General features: G+C 44.4%; 1 long non-coding RNA gene across 2 annotated transcripts; it reads right to left on the minus strand.

The window, feature by feature from the left end:
• Positions 1 to 794: 794 nt before the first annotated feature.
• On the minus strand, positions 795 to 3255 carry LOC124677229. 2 transcript variants are annotated; one of them, XR_006993991.1, is made up of 4 exons: positions 2909 to 3255; positions 2660 to 2817; positions 2296 to 2520; positions 795 to 1149 (listed from the first exon to the last, which is right to left on the minus strand). It is a non-coding gene; the product is annotated as an uncharacterized LOC124677229 (long non-coding RNA). The 2 variants fall into 2 exon arrangements; XR_006993990.1 differs by having other exon boundaries at positions 2296 to 2817.
• Positions 3256 to 7014: the final 3759 nt, after the last annotated feature.

Genomic DNA, 7014 nt, shown 5'->3' on the forward strand with positions numbered 1-7014 from the left:
CAATGGTCGATACTGGAGGCTCCCGTCCCCACCAAAGGCCTCAGGCACCCAATGGCAGTGGCACCTTAGCTCTTATCGGTGACTCCAGCAGTAGCGCCTTCGTATCTGATATCAGCTTCCTGGACAAGTCTCTCCAGCACTGCTTTCCTACGGGACTAGCTGGTTATCACCATGCGTCGGAGAAAATTCTAGTGACTGTCAAAAGATAAGCTATGACATGAGCTAGCGTGTAAGACAGTGACATAATTGTGTTGGTCAGGTGTGGACGTGTGGTCTTTCCCAGGTAGATAAGCAATGGGAGAAATCAGCGTCGGAAAGCAAAATGTAATTAGTGGCTCTAAAAACCCTCTTTTCCAAAGATGGAATTTCGTGGTACCTGAGTGGAAATTATGGTATTTGCTATGGAATTCTTACGTTATAGACATCGGATTCAATTCAGTTTGTACTGAATCGTTTGGTGAACAATAGAACAATATATGTTTGTGCAAATTTGATTATGCCTTTTCCAATCAACTACTTAAATTCATTGTGCACTATTTGGAATTCGCAAGCTCAGCTAATTAGCTAGTCCTGCATATTTGTCGACCATACAAGCATGTGCATATACTTGACCACTAAGCTAGCTACATCTAGCTACGACCCTTCAGCTCTAAAAATAAAAACTTTTAATCTGCTAGCTACAGAGAGATCTGTTAAAATTGGCATACACAACAAATCCAGTAAGCAGGGCCTCCAATTACATCGGTTATTTCTTATAAAGAAATTATGTTGTCGCACAAATCAACACACCATGATAAATATGGTAATACAATGGGACATAAAAAATGTGAATTACAAAATGTCACGTAGGTGACATGGATCATTCTTACATTACAACAATTCCAGATATGATCTGGTAGATGACACCAATAGAAGGAAGCATTCATAAGGAAGCACATTACATGGACAAGACACAAGAATAAAAATATATTCAGCTATATAGAGAACTGCAATTTGTTTTAGGGAGAGTATGCACAAGGGGAGCTTCAAATCAAGTTTTTTAGATATGGATTTGCATGGGTCTAAACTTCTCCAAAGAATCAGGTAAACGCCCGGTTACATTCAAATCATTCAAGATGACACAGGAGAGCTATGTTGATTCATCTTCGTCTGAAATACAAAAACAATTGATGAAAATTCACAAGACTAGAAGGATAACATCATAAGGAATCAAGTGAATTGAAAGACGGAGCCAAAGTCTGAACACGTGAGCACTTGCTCACGACATGAAAAATAACACGTGAGCACACGACATAAAATTATGAGAATGGTATTATTATGTTCTAGGTAATCAGAAACCATCTAAAAGGAAAACAACTACATGACTCTCCAACTGTAGTTGTTAAATAGGTGCTGCATCTTGTTCAGGTTAAGTTGGAGCATGTCCAAGACAAGTTTGTGACTAACAAGGATGCAGTGTAATATTTTACACAACTCAGAAATTGCTAGTATTAAGGCAGAACTTTCAGAAAGCATTTAAGTCTGACAAAAAAGGGGTATGAAGCATTAGAGAATCGGATTTCTGAGAATATGATTAATTTTCAAAGTCTTGTATAAATGGGACAGTACCACTACCACAGCTACCGTGTTCGGTTTCAATAGAGGAGGTTTGTTCAGCATGGTAAATTGTTAATACAGATACAATGTCCTCGATTGGACATTTATTTCTCAGCTCCATTCCATGTTGCCTAAGTAGATCATACAAGTCTGATAGGAAAAGGCATTTCATTGCCCTGATATTTTTATGTGTATTACTTGGATAGACAACCTAAGAAAATGACAATTGTAAAAGTACTTTTTTTTGGGCTCACTTTTGATTCATTTTTACAAACTCGTTTTCTCATGTGCAGAATAGTAGCACTGGACTTGCTATTTGTTCTCTCTAGATCCAACTTCACTCATTCCTCTGCAAGAAAGAAAACACATCCAGCCTCTCTTGGCTCTCGTATTTTTTCCAGAGGTGTTTAATCTATAGTTGGTTACAGGGACTACTCATTTTAACAGGAATAATCTATCAATCCTTGAGTTTAACCTCTGAAATATGACATTTGTAAACTGTTGAAGATGGGGATGACAGAATAATGGTTGGTACTTTTAACCTGAATCAGCTGCCTACTAGTTAAACTGGCCGGAAAGAGAGCAAGAGTAAAGTTAAGGATTTTCTTTGCATATTATGAAGAGTATCATGTAATTGGCATCCTCCTAGGTGATTTAAATGCAAAAACTTACACAGTACAGAATGGCCAGCTACCATACCTTATGTCGAAGCCCACCGAAGTTCTCCGCTCGGGGTGAATCGACCCACGACACAACTAAGGGGGCCTGCTGCTCACCACGCTGAATCCCGCAGCCGCCACCCGCTCTGCTGATGTCGAGGCCACCCTCAGCCGCCACCCGCCGCGCGGCCCGACCAGGCAGCTGATGCCGCCACCACTCCGCCATGGCGACATTGCGATGAGATGACATGAAACCTACATAGATCTAATAATGCATATGTTTATCATCTGAATCTTGTATTGCTTAGTCTAATAGTGAACATGTGATTGGGTTCATGACAGAAAAAATGGAGCTGAACCTGACAGAACCAATGAATCGTAGACACACACAACAGGATTAGTACCTCTGTTTATGGAAAGGCACATCAAGAATAGTAGCAGGATTTGAGGCAGCCGCAGGTCTAATCTGGGGAGACATAAGTTCTTTTTGATTTATCCCTGACATCTTATCTTACCTAGCGGACCAGATCGCCACATCTATGCAGAAAAAATTCAGTCTCGGCTGACATAGGAAAATGCGCACATCTCAGATCTTGCGGAGGCCATAACGAAATTCATGCACGCCGATTGAAAACAAGCAAAGCTTCATGTACCTTGTAAGGGGATGCGACAGTACGCACAGAATCTAAGGTTGAGCCCACCGAAGTCACAAGTTGCCGCAATCCAACAGCCGCTCGCCCCCTTCCGCTCCGATGGGAGCCGGTCTTGTTTGAAGCCAATCACACCACGCCGCCATTGCTGCCGCTTCGGACGACCGACCACGAGGCTGCTTATTTCACCGGCGACGACGACGCTATCTGCCGCTTGCTTGGTCACATAGCCCGGCCACCTCTCGCCGCCGGACGCGCACCCGATGGCCGCTGCGCAGATTCCAACTCCCCAACTGCTCCCAATAGGAAAAAGGAGGTGCGGCTGGGTAGTGGGCTGAGTAGCTCCCCGGTTAGATAAGAAACTGTCAGTGCAAAAAAATACTATTACGGGAGATGTACGGTGCCGCGACCTGCGAAGCCACACGAAACAGGTCGGGTGTGGAACCGGGTGATGATCGAATCACGCCGTAAAATTATGTCACTCCCAAAACGGCCTGGTGCGCGCGAACTGGTGGAGCGCTCGGCGCGCGATGGACGGAGCCGCTCCTGCATAAGCCGACCCGGGTGCAGAATAATATTCTGCACCCAGGGAGTCAAATAGCGCGTCTCTATATTTTTTTTTTGCGGGTAAAATAGGAACTTTATTAAGCAGGAGGGATTACAAGTCGATCAAGGTCAAGAGCCTGAAAGACAGCTTCAGGTCCCGTACCTAACCAAGTAGCATTGAGGTTCTCTAGTCTTGCTAGATTTGCAAGATCATGGCTATATATATAGGGTGACACTATTCTGAAACTGGTGCTCAGAATATTATTTTGAGCACCAACCGACCCTATATAGATGCGAACGGACGGGATCCAGGAAAAAAGAGCCCACCTTCTACCCACCCGCACGATCCAATCCCCATCCAATCGTCCCAGATGCCACGCATCTCACCTCCTCACCGACCGGCCGGCCGGCCGGCCATGCGCCGCCGCGACCCCCTCCTCGCATGTGCCTCCGCCCCTCCCCAATATCGTCACCAGCCGCCGCCACCGCACTGTCCAGCCCCGCCTGTAAGCTCCGCCACCTCCGCATGTTCCGGCCTCGCCTGGAACCTCTGCCGCCGCTGCACGGTCCGGCGCCGCCTGGAAACTCCGCTGCCGAGAGCCTGCTTCATCCGTTGTGGCCGAACGGCCTCCTTGCTCGCGGGCGGCGCTGACCAAGCCCCTGAATACCTTGCCGCCCCTGCTCTTTCGTCTGTTGTCCCCGACATCTCCTCCCGTGAAGCCTCTCCTGCTCATCTCCTTTGTTGCCGTGGATGCTCGTGTCCTGTAACGAGATCGAGCAACGAGAAACTTCCAGCTGAGATGAGGCCTGCGAGCTAGCAGATGAGTTTGTTTCTAAACATGGTTGTACTTGCTGAGATACGAAGGTTGGACTTCCTTCACGCGATGCGCCGGCCTGTTTTGAGCTTCCATGGCGTACTTGCGTCCCACGCGCAGCATTATGCAGTTAGTATGCAGGATAAACTGAGACTGCTGGGCAACTGCTCGGCCGCTGTGCGTGTGGGCCTGTGGGGAATTCGATCGACAGTCCTGATCTGTGTCCGCCACGAACGGAGCTGCTCTCTTTTCTCCTGCATAAATCAATTGGTTTCGGCAGTACACGGGCGTTGAGATAAGACGCGCAGGTAAAAAGAAAAAAATAGGTGTAGAGGCTACAAGTAGCACAGCGAACAGATCAACAGAACTACACTGACAGAGAGTGCCCCCATTCTGTTTACAAAGTGCTGATTCTTTTCGTAAAATGTTTATGGTTTACTGTCAGGATGTGCATCAGTGAGACACGCTATCTAGCTAGGATTACTACCTCTTATGGTTGTTTTTACATAATAATTAGTTGCGAGCATCCTGAGCAGTTGCCATTGATACTGAAATATTGATACTGAAAAATCTGTTGTTGTTCTACTTTAATTCAGAATCGTTTTTCTTTACTGCACAAACACGGGGCGCGGAATCGTTCTGCTGTAGTTGGGCAGTACACTCTTCTTACTTGCTAAGTACAAGTGTTTATATCAATGTGGTGGATACATGCAGCGGCGGAGCATGGGCAAAAGAAAAGGCTGGGCTAGTAAGCTGAGAGTGGGCTGTAAATAAGCTATTTGTTGCTGGTGGGCCAAATTTCAGCCAAATTCTATGGGAAAGTGGCCAGGAAAGGGTGGGCCACGGCCCAGTATGGCCCACCCGTAGCGCCGCCACTGGATACATGGTTGTTATTCAAGCACGCCGACAGTATTGGTCATCGGCAACGGGCTGACGGCAGCACGACGTGCTACTTCTTTGAATTGGTGTGTTGTACACCCATTGGCAGTACAAGAGAATTATGTTAGCTGTACAAATACATAGGCATGCGGCTGATGGGCCGGTGGTACACCGTCGGCCGAGGCACATACGCACAAAAAGACTGAGCTTAAGATAGTATCGCACTACTCTTCCTCTTCTCTCAATCCTCCTCTGATTTGTCTTTTGGCATAAATTACACTTGTGTGCGCTCTAATTGCTGATAATGCAATAGTAGGGAGACACATGGGAGTGCAGAACTCGCACATTCATTCAGTATAGCTAGTGGCAAAGCTAGCAGATGATCTTTTTTGGCTAGTAACGATCGAGTGGTGCAGAGCTTCTAACTGTCCGACAGAAGTACAGTCGTACAATACATAGTATACGCTCCCCAAACTAAAAACAAGGGTGATAAGTATATGTATTCACGTATGGCAGTGCAAGTCCCTGCATGTGGGAAGTTCACGTACAACAAGTGTGGACGAATACACATATTTCTTCGCTTTATCGTTGCTGCATGTGGAAAGTCCCTGTCTACCGCGCCGTCATTTGACTCCGGGCCAGTAGTACACACAGAGACTGCATGAAGTACAAGCGGTAATTATAAGAACTAAAAGTATTCAAAGAAAATACTCCCACATATATAAGTTCACATAGCAAGGTTGGGAAGTTCAAATATTAAGATCCAAGAAGTGTAGAATATATTAAATAGAGTGTAGGGACAATCTATAATTATCATTCCGAAACACACATGTTTAATTATTGTAAAACACACTAGTATCGAAACATTCCGAGAGGTACAACCACGAAGGCACTAAAGTACAAGGACATGTTGCAGGAAGTTCAGATGCGCATGGTTGTGCTGAGCATTTTATGTGGCCGTGGACCTTAAACGGACACCGTACGAGAAAATTATTGTCATTTTTCTAAACACTTTCGTGAAACAATGCCGAGAAGTACAACCACATTTCCCGAGAAGTGCAAGTTCATGTCGAGGGAAGTTCAATGCTCTGTTTTTATGGGGCGGAAATCTATTGTGTAAATCTCATCGATTTGACCAACAAACACCTCACCTGTTGTCACCAAAACCTTTATATGGTAGATTATATGTCTAATTTCATGACCTAATGCATTTCACAACAAATCAATGGATCTAATCCATCAAATTCAAATTGTTATCCCACAAAATATACCGGAAACATGATTTCAATACTACTAAAATTATTTTTAAACCGTTCGGATTTGGCAAAAATGGTAGATACGAAAAAGATGCGCCATTTTGACACCTTTCCAACCATATATCATTTCCATTCTTTAAATATACCGCATGGAAATATTGGGGAAAATCATTCGGTGCCCGTCACATAAAATAGGTGGACAGTAATTCGAGTTGTTCTCTTAAACTGTAAGGAATTAGCGAAAACAATTGAAATAAGAAAGTTGCGCCTAGTCCATAGCTTTCCAACGCCATATCATTTGTGTCATTCCGACATACGGTTGAAACAAATCCTCCAAATTACTGTCCGCTCCTTTTTTGAGTACGTCCGAATTTTGGTATTTTTAAAATAATTCAAAAACCGTGAGGATTTCGAAAAAACATAAAACATGAAAAAGTTGCGCAATTTCATTATCTTTCCAACGGTATATCATTTGCACAGATTCGATAAGCGATTCGAAAATCGAACTAAAAGTTCGTTTTCTGGCCATATAGAACCGTTTTCGTATTTTCAAAATTAAATTAGAACCGTGCAAAATCTGTGAAAAGTGTGAACATGAAAAAGTTGCGGTTTT

The sequence above is a fragment of the Lolium rigidum genome, chromosome 7, assembly GCF_022539505.1.
Source record: "Lolium rigidum isolate FL_2022 chromosome 7, APGP_CSIRO_Lrig_0.1, whole genome shotgun sequence".
In the NCBI taxonomy this organism is placed as follows: domain Eukaryota; kingdom Viridiplantae; phylum Streptophyta; class Magnoliopsida; order Poales; family Poaceae; genus Lolium; species Lolium rigidum.